At 36.1% G+C, this 16,103-nt stretch overlaps 1 protein-coding gene across 17 annotated transcripts in view; it reads left to right on the forward strand.

Moving 5' to 3' along the window:
* Window positions 1-16,103, forward strand: part of APOOL (apolipoprotein O like) — a 356,871-nt gene that overhangs the window by 135,532 nt on the left and 205,236 nt on the right. The window lies entirely within an intron of this gene.

Raw genomic sequence — 16,103 nt, forward strand, 5'->3', positions numbered from 1 at the left:
ATGCCTCCGATTTGCTGGAGTTGACCTCACCAGCGATCACAGCTGTAGGCTTGGCTGGGTTTCAGGTTGTCATCTGGCCTTTCTCTGCCAACAGGCGGGAAGTGAGGGGAAGAAGAAAATGGCCCTGGGGGAGTATTACTGCTTCACCCCCTTGCACAGTCACTGCGTCATAATGATGAAGTCACAATGTTCATATTTACATGTCTAAGTGCTCCCTCATGTGGTGAGAGACAGCGCCTACTTGACCACCACTTTTTCCTCTTTTCCAGGAGTTTAAGAGGGTGAAGCAAGAAGTTGAAAGGAGTCTTAGAGTTTATGCTTGGCGCTCTCCCTAAAAGTACTTGCTATTTTAACCACTCAATTCAAAGATAGTTGCCTTAATTCTGCTTTCCCTGTGCCCCTGCCCTCAAATAATTCACTTCCTATTGCTATCCTGACTTCCACTTACTACCTCTTTCCCGTAGGCATAGAAAATAGAATACTTAAGAAGGTTGTCCTAATGAGGTGCTCAAGTGTCTAAAGCAGAAAATGCTTTATGACCTAGGCTCAGTGGGAAACACATTATATGTTCTCATTTAATCCCATAGCAATCCTATTATCCCCACTTATGTGGAAAATAGTTCCAAAGATTTGGTAAACTAACTAAGGCCTCAACAGTTGGAGAAGAGCCTAAATTCAGGCCCAGGTCTATCCAACTTTATTTGCAGGTATTTTACCATTACACTATCCTATCTCTTACATACACTGCTTATTCTCCACCCCCATATCTGTGAAATTAAGTATATTATCCTTTAATCCCTTCCTCCCTCACAGAAACCCTTCTCTCATCATTTTAATTGTTGGCTCATTTCCACAACAGTGTATATTATGTAATTGGTGCTAAAATTGTTACAGATGGAATGACTTATTTTTTAAGTATACTGGAGATCCTTGGTTGAGGCTAGTTTAAGTCTCGCTTTGTGTTAAGGGCCTTATATATGCATTACTTCATTTAATCATCAAAGCAACTCTGTGAGGTATATACTGTTATTCTATAATTTATTAATAGAAAAGTAGAATTTGAATTAACTAGTTTTCCCAAATCTTGTTATCTTTTAAAGATTTTATTTATTCATGAGAGTCACACAAAGAGAGGCAGAGACACAGGCAGAGGGGGAAGCAGACTCCCTGCAGGTATCCCAATGTGGGACTTGATCCCAGGACCTCAGGATCACACCCTAAGCCAAAGGCAGACACTCAACCACTAAGCCACCCAGGCATCCCAGTTTTCCCAAATCTAATACATGAAAGAATGGGGACAGAGTCCAAAGCCCATCCCATGGACAGAACAATAAATAGAACTGTGGGGGCACAATTACCATTTGGCCCATACTGGCTATAAATGGAAACTAGAGAGCCCATTTTCATATCAGGACAGGCAAATCAAGTCACATAACAGAATTATACTAAACCTAACACACTATATGTAGGCACATTTGATCTCAGTCTGTTTGTAATAATAATAAGAGCTAAAATTTATGAATGATGTCAGGCATAGTTTTATGAAACAATTTACTTGTAATAATTCATTTAATCTTCACAACAATCCAGTGACATAGATGATATAATTATGACCATTTTTTGAGGTAGAAAAACAGATTCAAAGAGGTTAGGTAACCTGACTTAGGTCACATAATGAAAAGTTAAGACAATGGGATGCCTTGGTGGCTCAGAAGTTGGGCACCTGCCTTGGGCCCAGGTCGTGATCACAGGATCCAGAATCGAGTCCCATATCGGGCTCCCTGAAAGGAACCTGCTTCTCCCTCTGCCTATGTCTCTGCCTCTCTCTCTCTCTCTCTCTCTGTCTCTCATGAATAAATAAATAAATCTTTGAGAAAAAAAGAAGAAAAGTTAAGACAAAATTAGGAAAACCCAGTTACCATTTGGTTTTTCTGAAATGCCATGAAATGAATGAAGGAATTTTACTGTTTGCTTTAAAAAATCAAACCGTTTGTATAATTTATTATGGGAGATGGATGACATTTGTTTTTTTGCTATTTTAGAGGAGACATGTCCAGTTGATCCCTTAAAGAGGTAAACTTAGAAATTACAGTTTAATGACCTAGATTTGTTAACTAGTTTCTTTGGTATTTTGGCTCACAAACATTTGCATCACTTGGAAGACATTTAGGTTTTTTTTCTTTTGAAACAATGTTGGGTTTGAACATTATGCAATTTTTATTTTAAGAGAACACACCAAGAATGCATATTCTTGCTCAGTTACTTATTAATACAAGTTGTCCCATCTTAGGAATACAGAATGAGACTGCCTCCATCAGCCATACAAATATCTTCACAAGGTAGCTGTAATACCACCAGGGAAAAATAGGTTTGTTTGGTTTTTTAATATTTAAACAAAACCGTCAATAATCAGTGTTTGCCACAAGGTGGCAGTGTTATCCAGTTTGGGAACCCAGAGTCTAAATGATATTTAATAAAAGTAAACATATTATTAATTTGAGGTTTTTGTCATTTCCAGATATTAGCAGAAAAAAATTTTAAATGTTGTCTTAACATACTATTTTATTATAGTCTAGGTAGTGAATTGTATATGCCAAGACCTGCCAAATGCTATGATTTCAAACTGCATACATTGTCTGTTCTACCAAAATGTTTTAAATTTTATATATATATATAATATATATATAATATATATAAAGCCATAAACAATACATCTAAAAATATGGATGTTTATGCATTAAAATGACTCCAACTCATAACATCCCCTTTTCTGAAGATGCTAATTAAAATCCTTTATTGTAAATTCTGGCTCCAACCTGGTTTTGTGTAAATGAATATTCATAGTTGAAAAAGGCATTTGTATAGTTTTAATCTATAGCAAAAAGAATTTAAATTTGTTGGAAACTCCATATACCTCAGAGCCAATTATTTTTACTATCCCTTTTAATTTCACAGGCTTTTAGTTTTTATTTCTGTAAAATGAAAATAAAAAGTAATGAAAGAAAAAAGGCAGAAGATTGAGTGGACTAGGGGTTAGGGGAGAGTGAGAGGGGTGGAGCTTAAGGCAGGGAGCCAGATTAGAACAGAGCTAACATATGGGATATTTTCTGAAATAAAAACTGAAAGTGCTTTGGGGGCATAAATCAGTAAGTACGACTTAATATTTTCATAATATTTGCTGCATTTTTATTTCAGAACACAAGCTTATTGTAAAACGTTTGGAAAATACCTAACAGACAGACAAAAAAATACCTCAACACTTTACTCTGATCAGAAATGAGCACACCCAAGAATTTGAAGTTTCTTTCCAAATATCAGCAGCAAATTTCCAATTAAGGGAAAATCATCATCTTGTTTATGCTGTCTCTGCTTAGCTGAGGGTGCAGCTATTTTGTTTATTGTTAAGCTTTTATTTGAATTCCAGTTAGTTAACATACGGTGTAATATTGTTTCAGATGTACAACATAGTGATTCAACACTTACATACAACACCCAGGGCTCATCCCCACAAGTGCACTCCTTAATTCCCATCACCTATTTCACCCTTCCGCCCCACCCAGCTCCATTTTGGTAAGGGAGTTGGTTTGTTCTCTATAACTAAGACTGTTTCATGGTTTGCCTATTTTCCCCATTGCTCCTTTGTTTTGTTTCTTAAATTCTACATATGAGTGAAATCCTATGGTATTTGTCTTAATCTGACTTATTTCACTGGGCATAATGCTCTCTAGCTCCATCCACGTCCTTCCAAATCGCAAGATTTCATTTTTTTATGACTGAGTGATATCCCATTGTATATATGTACCCACATATTCTTTATCCATTCATCAATGGACACTTGGGCTATTTGCAAGATTTGCCTTTTGTAGATAAGTCTATGAACGTTGGGGTGCATGTATCCCTTTAAATCATTATTTTTGTATTCTTTGGGTAAATACCTAGTAGTGCAATTTCTGGATCGTAGGATGGTTCTATTTTTAACTCCATGCTGTTTACCAGAGTGGCTGCACCAGTTTGCATTACCACCAATAGTGCAAGAGGGTTCCCCTTTCCCCACATCCTCACCAACATCTATTGGTTCTTGTATTGTTGATTTTAGCTACTCTGAGAGGTGTGAAGAAAAATCTCATTGTAGTTTTGTATTTCCCTGATATAAGTAATGTTGAGCATCTTTTCATGTGTCTGTTGGCCATCTGTATATCTTCTTTTGGAAAAAATATCTATTCATGTCTTCTACCCATATTTTAATTGGATTATTCATTTTTGGGCATTGAGTTTTATAAGCTCTTTATATAATTTGGATACTAACTCCTTTTTGGATATGTCATTTGCAAATATCCTCTCCCACTCCATAGGATGCCTTTTAGTTTTGTTGTTTCTTTCACTGTGCAGAAGCATTTTATTTTAATGAAGTCCCAATAGATTATTTTTGCTTTTGATTTCCTTGCTTCAGGAGACATATCTAGAAAGAAGTTGCTATGGTCAATGTCAGAGGTTGCTGCCTGTGTTCTTCTCTGGGATGTTAGTGGTTTCCTGTCTCACATTTAGGTCTTTAATCCATTTTGAGTTTATTTTTCTGTTTCCTGTAAGAAAGTGGTCCAAATTCATTCTTCCACATGTGGCTAGTCTAGTATTCACAATACCATTTGTTGAAAAGACATTATTTTTCCCAAGGATATACTTTCCTTCTTTGTTGAAGATTAATTGGTGATATAGTTGTGGGTTCATTTCTGGGTATTTTATTTTGTTCTATTGATCTATGTGTCCATTTTTGTGCCAGCACCATACTCTGTTGACTACTACAGCTTTGTAATATAACTTTAAGTCTGGAATAGAGATGTCTCCAGCTTTGCTTTTTTTTTTTCTTTCAAGGTTGCTTTGACCATGTGGGATCTTTTGTAGTTCCATAAATTTTGGCAGTTTGTTCTAGCTCTATGAAAAATGCTGGTGGCACTTTGATAGGGATTGCATTAAATGTCTAGATTGCTTTGGGTAGTATAGACATTTTAACAATATTTGTTCTTCCAATACATGAACATGGAATGCTTTTCCATTTCTTTGTTGTCCTCTTCAATTTCTTTCATCAGTGTTTTATAGTTTTCAGAATACAGATATTTCACCTCTTTGATTAGATTTATGCCTAGATATCTTATGGTTTTTGGTGCAATTGTAAATGGAACTGATTCCTTAATTTCTCTTTCTGCTGCTTTATTATTGGTGTATCAAAGTGCAACAGATTTCTATACTTTGATTTTGTATCCTGCAACTATACCGAATTCATGTATCAGCTGTAGCAGTTTTTTGGTCAAGTCGTTAGGGTTTTCTGTATATAGTATCATGTCATCTGAAATAGTAAAATTTTGACTTCTTCCTTGCCAATTTGGAAGCCTTTTATTTCTTTTAGTTATCTGATTGCTGTGGCTGGTACTATGTTAAATGTCTGGTGAGAGTGGACCTCCTGTCTTCTTCCTGACTAAGGAGGAAAAACTCTCAGTTTTTGCCCAATTTAGGATAATATTAGCTGTCAGTTTTTCATAAATGACCTTTATGATGTTGAGGTATGTTTCTTCTAAACCCCCTCCATAGAGAGTTTTTTGTCATATGCTTATTCTACATCATTTGAAAGATCATATGGTTCTTATCATTTCTTTTATTAATATAGTGAATCACATTGCTTGATTTGTGAATAATGAAACAGCATTGCATCATTGGAATAATTCTCACTTGATTGTAGTGTATAATTTTTTGAATGTATTGTTGTATTTGGTTTGCTAGTATATAGTTGAGGATTTTTGCATCTATGTTCATCAGAGATATTGGCCTGTAGTTCTCTTTTTTTGTGGTATCTTTATCTGGTTTTGTTATCAGGGTAACACTGGCCTGATAGAATGAATTTGGAAGTTTTCCTTCCTTTTCTATTTGCCGAAATACATTTTTTAATTATTTGCACTCCTTTTTAAAATTTAAGGTAATTTATTTATTCATGAGAGACACAGAGAGAGGCAGAGACATAGGCAGAGGGAGAAGCAGGCTTCATGCAGGGAGACTGATGTGGGACTCGATCCTGGGACTCCAGAATCATGCTCTGAGCTGAAGGCAGACGCTCAACCACTGAGCCACCCAGGCATCTCAATTTGTCAGAATATTTTAAGAAAATAGTTATTAACTCTTCTTTAAATCTTTGGTATAATTCACCTGTGAAGCCATCTGGACCAGAACTTATTTGTTGGGAGTTTTTTAAATTATTGATTTGGTTTCTTTACCGGTTATTGGTCTTTTCAAGTTTTCTATTTTTTCCTGTTTCAGTTTTGGCAATTTATATCTTTCTAGGAACTTATCCCTTCAAGGTTGCCCAACTTATTGGCATGTAATTTTTCATAATATTATCTTATAATTGTATTTCTGTGATGTTGGTTATTACTCCTCTCTTGTTATTTATTGGAGTTCTTTCTATTTTCTTTTTGGAAAGTCTGGCTAGAGGTTTATCAATTTTGAATTTTTTTCAAAGAACCAGCTCCTGGTTTCACTGATGTATTCTATTTTTGTTTTGTTTTGTTTTTGTTTTTGTTTCTGTATTATTTATTTTTCCTCTAATCTTTATTATTTCCTTGCTTCTGCTGGCTTTAGGCTTTGATCATTATTCTTTTGTAGCTGCTTTATATGTAAAGTTAGTTTGTTTATTTGAGAATTTTCTTGGTTCTTGAGGTATGCCTGTATTGTTATATACTTCTTTCTTAGGGCTGCTTTTCTTGTATCCCAAATGTTTTGGACTGTTGTATTTTTCACTCTCATTGCTGCCGTGTATCTTTTTGCATCTGCTTTATTTCCTGGTTGACTCATTCATTGTCTAGAAGCATGTTATTTCACTTTCATGTATTTGTGGACTTTCCAGATTTTTTCATGTGGTTGACTTCTAATTTTGTAGCATTGTGGTCACAAAAGTTGCATGGTGTGTCTTCAGTCTTTTTGTATTTGTTGAGGCCTGTTATGTGATCTTATATGTGATCTCTTCTGGAGGATGTCCCATGTTCACTTGAAAAGAATGTGTATTCTGTTGTTTTAGGTTGGTATGTTCTGAATATATCTGTTCAATCCATCTGGTCCAGTGTGTCATTCAAAGCCATTGTTTCCTTTGTGATTTTCTGCTTAATTTGTCCATTGCTATCAGTGGGTTGTTCAAGTCCCCTACGATTATTGTATGATTATCAATGAACTTAAGTTTGTTATTATTTTATGTCTGTGGATGTACGCATTTTGGGTGCATAAATATTTACAATTGTTGGATCTTCTTATTGGATTGTCCTTTTTTAAAAAAGACTTTATTTATTTATTCATAGAGACACACACACACACACAGAGAGAGAGAGAGAGAGAGAGAGAGAGAGAGAGATTGAGAGGCGCAGACACAGGCAGAGAGAGAAGCAGGCACTATGCAGAGAGCCTGACATGGGACTCGATCCAGGGTCTCCAAGATCACGCCCTTCGCTGCAGGCGGCGCTAAACCACTGCGCCACCGGGGCTGCCCGGATTGTCCCTTTTATGATTATATAATGTCTTTCTTTTTCTCTTGTTACAGTCTTTCTTTTAAAGTCTAGTTTGGGGACACCTGGGTGGCTCAGTGTCGAGCGTCTCCCTTCGGCTCAGGGCATGATCCTGGAGTCCCAGGATCGAGTCCCACACCAGGCTCCCTGCATGGAGCCTGCTTCTCCCTCTACTTATGTCTTTCTCTGTGTGTCTCTCATGAATAAATAAATAAAATCTTAAAAAATAAAGTCTAGTTTGTCCAATATAATTATTGCTACTGGCTTCCTTTTGACATCTTTTTGCATGATAAATGTTTCTCCATCCCCTCACTTTTCTTTTTTTTTTTTTTTTAAAAGATCATGCCCTGAGCCAAAGGCAGATGCTCAGTTGCTGAGCCACCCAGGTATCCCATCTTCTGGATCATATTTCAATATGGTTACTTTTCCCCTCCTCCTGCCCAAACATGTGGGATTTTCCTCTGATCCTCACTGTGAGAATCTGATGGGGCTCCTGAAGGTCAAATTAATGAATGTGTGCCCCAACCCCAAGACTGGGCCTCAGAAGTTTTTAACTCTCAAGATTCTCCATGTTCAGCCTCCAGCAATTCTTCAATTGCCATTTAAATGTTTCTACCAGTTACTGGCTCCAGTAACTTCTGTACCAAGTAAACTAATATGGACCATTACACTCTAAGTTCACCTGTCTCTTGAGTTTTGGGGGCAGTGAATTTCCCTGTAACCTCAATTCTCTTTGATAAGTCTAAGAAATATCACTGAGCTTTAGTTTATATGGCTTTTTCCTTGCTCCAAGGAAGGGAGTGATGACTTTCAAGGTCTTCACATGTTGGAGCTGAAATCAGAAGACGGTAATAGTGTTCTATTATTCCTTTGCTTCTACCATTTCCCCTGGTAGCATTTTCTCCACACAGTGACCAATGTGATCCTTTTAAAACATAAGCTGTATAATGTCACCTGTTTCCCTTGCCCAGAATATCCTTCATCTAGAAATCCTTGTGACCCCCTCCATCACTCAGTTCCTTCAAGTCTCTGCCCAAATATCACTTGTCTTCATGAAACTCACCTTCCAATTGAGGAAGACAGAAATAATCAACAAATAAAATGTGTAGAATTCCAGATAGTAAATATTATGCAGAAAAATAAAACAGGGAAGGATATTTGGGAGAGCTGGGAATGTGAAGGTGAAGTAAATTTAAAATAGAGTGGCTGGGAAAGACTCAACTTAAAAGTTGACATTTTATCAGAAACCTGAAAGAGTGAAAGAGTAAGACATTTGAATATCTGGAATTGGAGCATTCCAGGCTGAGGGAACATAATCCCAGAGAATGAGAGTACCCAGCATTCTGGGATAAGAGTAAGGAGGCCAGTGTAGTGGTTTAAAGGTCAATAAACAAGGAGGCAATTAGGAGATATGGTTAGATTATGTAGTGTCTTTAGGCTATAATAAGACTGAAAGAAACTGATTTAAGGGGAAAGATCATAAGGTTTGGATATAAGTCTGAGATACAACCAAGCTAAAATGTCAGGTAGGTTTTTTGATATATGTGTCTGGAGTGGAGATAAAATGGAGTAGTTTGGAGTGGAGATAAAAATATCAAAGTCGTTAGCCTGGGATGATATGAGATCAATGAAATGTAACAGAGAAGAGAAGAGGTTTTAGATTTAGGCGATGACACTCCATGGCTTAGAAATTAATAGGCCAGCAGAGATGCCTCTGAAGGAGTGGCCAGTAAAGTAAAAGGAAAAGCAAAAGAGATAGATGTTCCAGAACCCAAGGGAAGAAATTGTTTCAAGAAATAGAGAGTGAAACAAAACAGAAAGAGTGAACAGCTGTGTCAAATAGGTAGAGTCATGTGATCATGTAACTTGTAGTCCAAAATAGGACACCTCTGAGAATGAAAGAGAATGCTATTAATAATCATGTACAGAGAATAGGCAAAAACTAAGACTGTCCTGGGCAACCTGGGACATATGGTCACCAAGATAGGTCATGTATAATAAAGACTAAGAATAAGCTATTGGATTTAGCATCATGGTGATCATTGTTGAGCGTGAAAAGAGCAGTTTTTATGGAATGGTGAAAAGAAAATTTGAAGTGGATTCAAGATAGAATGTGGAAGAATTGGAGATAACAAACCTAGACATCTCCTTTTAGGAGGGTTTGCTGTTAATTAAATACAGGAAAATTGGTGAAGGAAGATGTGGGGTCAAGGAGTTTTTTCATTTTGGAGATGCCTGACAGGAGAGCATGTTTGTTGATGGGAATGATCCAATGAAAAAACAAAAATTCTAATGCAGAATAGAGAGGGAAGAATTTCTGAGCAAAATCCTTAAGTAGGCAAGAAGAGATAAGAACCTATGTAAGGAGAATTATAGACCAATATCCCGAATGAACATGGATGCAAAAATTCTCAACAAGATACTAGCCAATAGGATACAACAACACATTAAGAAAATTATTCACCATGACCAAGTAGGATTTATCCCCGGGACACAAGGCTGATTAAACACTCGTAAAACAATCAATGTGATTCATCATATCAACAAGAGAAAAACCAAGAACCATATGATCCTCTCATTAGATGCAGAGAAAGCATTTGACAAAATACAGCATCCATTCCTGATCAAAACTCTTCAGAGTGTAGGGATAGAGGGAACATTCCTCAACATCTTAAAAGCCATCTACAAAAAGCCCACAGCAAATATCATTCTCAATGGGGAAGCACTGGGAGCCTTTCCCCCTAAGATCAGGAACAAGACAGGGATGTCCACTCTCACCACTGCTATTCAACATACTACTGGAAGTCCTAGCCTCAGCAATCAGACAACAAAAAGACATTAAAGGCATTCAAATTGGCAAAGAAGAAGTCAAACTCTCCCTCTTCGCCGATGACATGATACTCTACATAGAAAACCCAAAAGCCTCCACCCCAAGATTGCTAGAACTCATACAACAATTTGGCAGTGTGGCAGAATACAAAATCAATGCCCAGAAGTCAGTGGCATTTCTATACACTAACAATGAGACCGAAGGAAGAGAAATTAAGTAGTCAATCCCACTTACAATTGCACCCAAAAACATAAGATACCTAGGAATAAACCTCACCAAAGAGGCAAAGGATCTATAACCTGAATCTATAGAACACTTCTGAAAGAAATTGAGGAAGACACAAAGAGATGGAAAAATATTCCCTGCTCATGGGATGATGTTTTTAAAAGGAGAGGAACCTGGCATTTGTGATAATAGCTAATACATTAAAGCATCTGCTATGTGCCAAGGACTGTTCCAAACATTTTCCATATACTGACTCATTTCATTATCACAATAACCCAATGAGGTAGATGCCACTGCTATTCCCATTTTACAGATGGGGAAACTGAGATACACAGTGAGTAAATAGGGGAGCCACGCCATGAGCCCCAACTATTGGGCTCTGGAGTCTGTTTGCTTAACCCCACCACATTTTTCCTGTCTTCTGAACAAGAATTCATTTAAGGCCTTGATGATGATCTCAAGGTTTTCTGAGATTAGTTTAGTCTCCAAAGAAAAGAAAACAAGATAAATTCCTTATTACAATCTTTTGGCCTATCCTCATAAATCTCAGAAAGACTTTTCAGATTAATGTACTTTATTATGGCTCATTATTTATGGATTTACCTTTGTCATAAGCATGTAAATAAAATCCAAATATGCCTTTCTGAAAGTAAAGGATCTGACTTTAATTTACATTAAACTTGTATATTCTATGAGTAGCCCCAACTCCCCTTTATAAAATAACTTTTTATTGAAGTATTTCATTCACAAACATATACAAATCATAAGTGCATAGGTAGGTAACTTTCACAAAGTGAACACACCCATGTAACTAGTAGCCAGATCAAGAATCAGAATATTATCTCCACCCCAGGATTCCCCTGTTGCTCTCAGTCATTACTCTCCCAAAGATAACTACTATTAGTTTTATATGTTTTTGAGTTTAAATCCAACCCACTTTTAAAATACATGCATACTCCCATTAACAATCTGTTTATTTCTTGCCTAATTTTGATGTTCTTTCCACTCATTAAAAAATGAAAGCTAAAAGTACATCCTATTAACCTAAATGGCAATGATTTTGTTCTTCTAATTTTTTATTTGAATTTCATTTGTCATAAAATTATAATTACAATAATAGCTCTCACTTATCAAGCACTTCTTACATGTTAAGTAAGTGCTGTGTTACTTTTTTGATCCTCATAACGAGGTTATGTGGAAGGTACTATTATTATCATTCCCTCCTTTCAAAAGAGGAAACTAAGTATCAAAGAAGTTAGGTAACTTGCCCAAGGTCACAAAGTTAGCAAGAAGCATAACTGGAGTAAACTTTTTGTTCTTTTGAAATAGTATGTTCAACCATATTTAGATCAATCTGATAGATCCCAATTATATAGATGAGCTCTTGTTATTGTAAGATTACTTTTACTGAATTATTTACATATACTTTATTAACATCTGTTTATACTTTAATTGCAGACCACACTAAATTGCTACTATACAACTATTTTAAAATGTAGGATCCATTATTAGCCTTCTTGGATTTAATTGCATCCTGTTTCTGAGATTAAAATTAAATCAGTACATTTTTATTAAATCAGATCACTCTCAATAATGTCGGTGGACCTCATCCAATCAGTTAAATGTGTAAATTGAACAAAAAGTCTAACCTCCTCAAGCAAGAGCAATATAAAAGACTGCCGGTAGTCCATCAGACTGCCTTGGAACTGGGATCCATGGCTCTCCTGGATCTGTAGCCTATCCGCCCACACTGCAGATTTTGGACTTGCTAGCCTCCATAATTATATGAACTTATATTATACATATACTTTTAAAAATTGCATCCTGTTTCATGCATCAGATTAAAAGATTAAAAGGTTTTAACCATTATCTTCAATGTGATAAAATATAGAATATTTACCTAATATCCCTAGAATTCCTTAAAAGCCACTTTAGTTGATCTGTACTATTGTTTGTTTTCATTAACATGGTGTATCAGAATACTTGTGGCTGCAAGTAATAGAACATCCAACTAAATGCTGTTTAAACAGTAAAGGTTTATTAATAAATCTCATATAACAAGAAGTCGGAGGTTAGGAACCTCCAGGCTTGGTTTGATAGTTCAGTGGATCATTAAGGACGTAGTTTTTTCCCCGTCTTTTCATTCTTTAGCCTCCATTGTGTTAGGATGTCTCTACTCAAGGTTACAAGGTGACTGGAACCATTCTAAGCACCATATCTTGATACAACCATGTGCAAAGCAGGAAGAAAGAGGACTGAAAGAGAAAGCAAACTTTTTATTTTTATCAGGGAGGAAAATTTTCTGAAAAGCTCCACAGACTTCTCTTTAAGTCCCATTAGTTAGAATTGTGCCATATGGCCATACCTAGCTGCAAGGTATACTGAGGTAGCAATAACCTGTACTTTCACTCTCTGTTGGGAGAAGAAAGGCTTTTGTCTACATAGAAGAAGGTGTTTGTTGGGCTGAGAAGGAACAGTTTATTGTTGGAATTGCAACCATCATCGTGTGCTTCACAAAGATAATTTATAACTTAATGTCCTACAAAGGATAGAGGAGAAGAAGGGAGATACGTATTAACTACACTTATAGAAAATTGGATATGATAACTGAAATGTTCCTGTCTCACAAGTTATCTATGACTGTGCTTCTTAAGTCTCATCATATGGCAGGACTTTCCTTTTTTGTTTTTTGTATATATATATTTTTTTATTGGAGTTTGATTTGCCAACATATACCATAACACCCAGTGCTCATCCCGCCAAGTGCCCCACTCAGTGCCTGTAACCCAGTCACCCCAACCCCCCATCAACTGCCTTTCCACCACGCCTTGTTCATTTCCCAAAGTTAGGAGTCTCTCATATTCTGTCACCCTGACTGGTATTTCCCAATCATTTTCCCTCCTTTCCCCTTTATTCCCTTTCACTACTTTTATATTCCCCAAATGAATGAGACCATATAATGTTTGTCCTTCTCCAATTGACTTACTTCCCTCAGCATAATACCCTACAGTTCCATCCACGTTGAAGCAAATGGTGGATATTCATCGTTTCTAATGGCTGAGTAATATTCCATTGTATACATATCCCACATCTTTTTCCATTCATCTCTTGATGAACACTGAGGCACCTTCCACAGTTTGGCTATCGTGGGCATTGCTGCTATAAACATTGGGGTGCAGGTGTCCTGGCAGAACTTTCCAAAGGGTCCACAGTGAACTTGTTTCATGTTGGCTGAAAGTTTCAATAAAGTAGTTTTTGATTTAATAAAGAAAATTTCTAATTGAGCTAGCTGCTTCCAGAGGCATCTGAGTTACCTATCACCAGGATGTTTAAGCAGAGCACTTTAATGACAATAAGAATCTATAAATTCTGAACCAAAAGAACCTGACATTAAAAAAAAAGAAGAGAAACAAAAAACCTGAGATTCATCTCAAAAGCCAGTGTAATTTTGTAGAGGGGATTCAGTAGAGGTTATGTAGAGAGACTCTATTCTCAGTAATTCATAACTTTTTGTCTTTTTTTTACTAAACATGTAAATAAGGACTTGGTTCTCACAATGATAGAAGTAAATTAAGAAATCCTATTTTTCAAGAGAATATATATTCTGTTAATATTATTCCAATACTATCAAGTACATATTTTACTGCTATAAATATTGTGAAACAAAAAAAGATATTTTTAGAGTGAGATAGAATTATTGTAAATAAGTTATACTGGGTCAAAGTGAGTGAATAGGTAAAAAATGATCTATCTGTATTAACAGGTGGCATAAATGTTCAACCTGGAACCTTCATGAAACTGATTTTATTAGTTTCCAGAAAGAAGGAGTAAAGAATAAAGTACAATAATGGATAAATTTCAAGCAGGAAATAGTACATAAAATACATTTGTCAGTAGATAGGGAAAATAGTAGATTTTGAGGTACACAGTGGGTACAAGGTTAACAACTTATCAAAATTACCTAGATGAAAAATACATAGTAGATGAATGGATAAAGAAGATGTGGTTTATGTATACAATGGAATATTACTCAGCAATTAGAAACGACAAATACTCACCATTTGCTTCAACGTGGATGGAACTGGAGGGTGTTATGCTGAGTGAAATAAGTCAATCGGAGAAGGAAAAACAGTTTATGTTCTCATTCATTTGGGGAATATGAATAATAGTGAAAGGGAATATAAAGGAAGGGAAAAGAAATGTTGGGAAATATCAGGAAGGGAGACAGAACATAAAGACTCCTAACTCGGGGAAACGAGCTAGGGGTGGTGGAAGGGGAGGAGGGCGGGTGTTGGAGGGGAATGGGTGATGGGCACTGAGGTGGACACTTGACGGGATGAGCACTGGGTGTTTTTCTGTATGTTGGTAAATTGAACACCAATAAAAATTAATTAAAAAAAAAAGAAAGAAAAATACATAGTAGGTAATATTAGCAGAATGTGAACTGACATTCTGACAAATATAGAATTGAAGGTAGAAGAAGAGAGAGAAAGAAAATATGAGGGAGGAAGGATCCTAATGAAAGCCTGGTGTCCCAGCTGGGTTACATCTGTGTCTGTTGCTCTGCCTAACACATCCTTGTCTTTATTTTCTCTTTGTGGCAGTTATCCTTACTTCTATTTCTCCCTTTCTGCCCTCTTTCTCTTCCTTCTTTCTTACTCTTTTTTTTCCTCCTTGCCAATGCTATTCAATGATTTTCCCAGATTATTGCTTAGGAATCCTAACTGGCTCTAAGGTCAAAGATCTCTGACTTTGACAAGGTTGAAAACTACATTTGTAGTAGTATATTTCAAACATGAGGTGGAGTTTTTTTGGGCAAATAATAAAACATTGTGAAACCTAGTACAAAGATGAACAAATAATTCTTCTCAGTAACAAATTGCTGTGACTAAACTCAAACAGTATATAACTGAGAGGTAAGTCATGTGTTCTATATAAAGAGACTATAGATATAGGGAACCAACAAGTATACAACCAAAAATTTAACGAGTAATTTACACAGGCTGTAAAATATCCAAAATCCATGCTTAATTATCTCCTGTGATAAACTATTTGTAATCTCTGTTTATTGATCACCTCTCATAATTGAGGTAGTCTAGGTGTAGTTGTTAGGATTTAGTTGTGTTTCTGCCTTGCTTTCACAATGGTGGATAGCATGTTTATATTGACTAGAATTCTGTTCATCTCCTGCTGTTTTCTGACTGTACATTGTGCACAACACAAGAAAATTTTAAATTGCTTCATTTTCATTGAGTGAAGATGTGAACAACTAATTAGATTAGAGAAGGAATCAAGGCTTCAGTAGGTAACCTAAGACTCTAGACTGTATTCCAAACAAAGGTTCTGTTGTTAAAAATTCACAAATCTGAAAGTAAGATTTTTTTAATGTTTATTTTTAAAGAGATAAATAATTGTGTTTACTTCAAGCTAATACGTTTTTCTCTGATCTCTAAGATAAACATAAAAAAATTCTATGAGCTACCAACAAAAATCTTTACTTGTGTCAATAT

This window comes from Vulpes vulpes, chromosome X (assembly GCF_048418805.1).
Source record: "Vulpes vulpes isolate BD-2025 chromosome X, VulVul3, whole genome shotgun sequence".
In the NCBI taxonomy this organism is placed as follows: Eukaryota; Metazoa; Chordata; class Mammalia; order Carnivora; family Canidae; genus Vulpes; species Vulpes vulpes.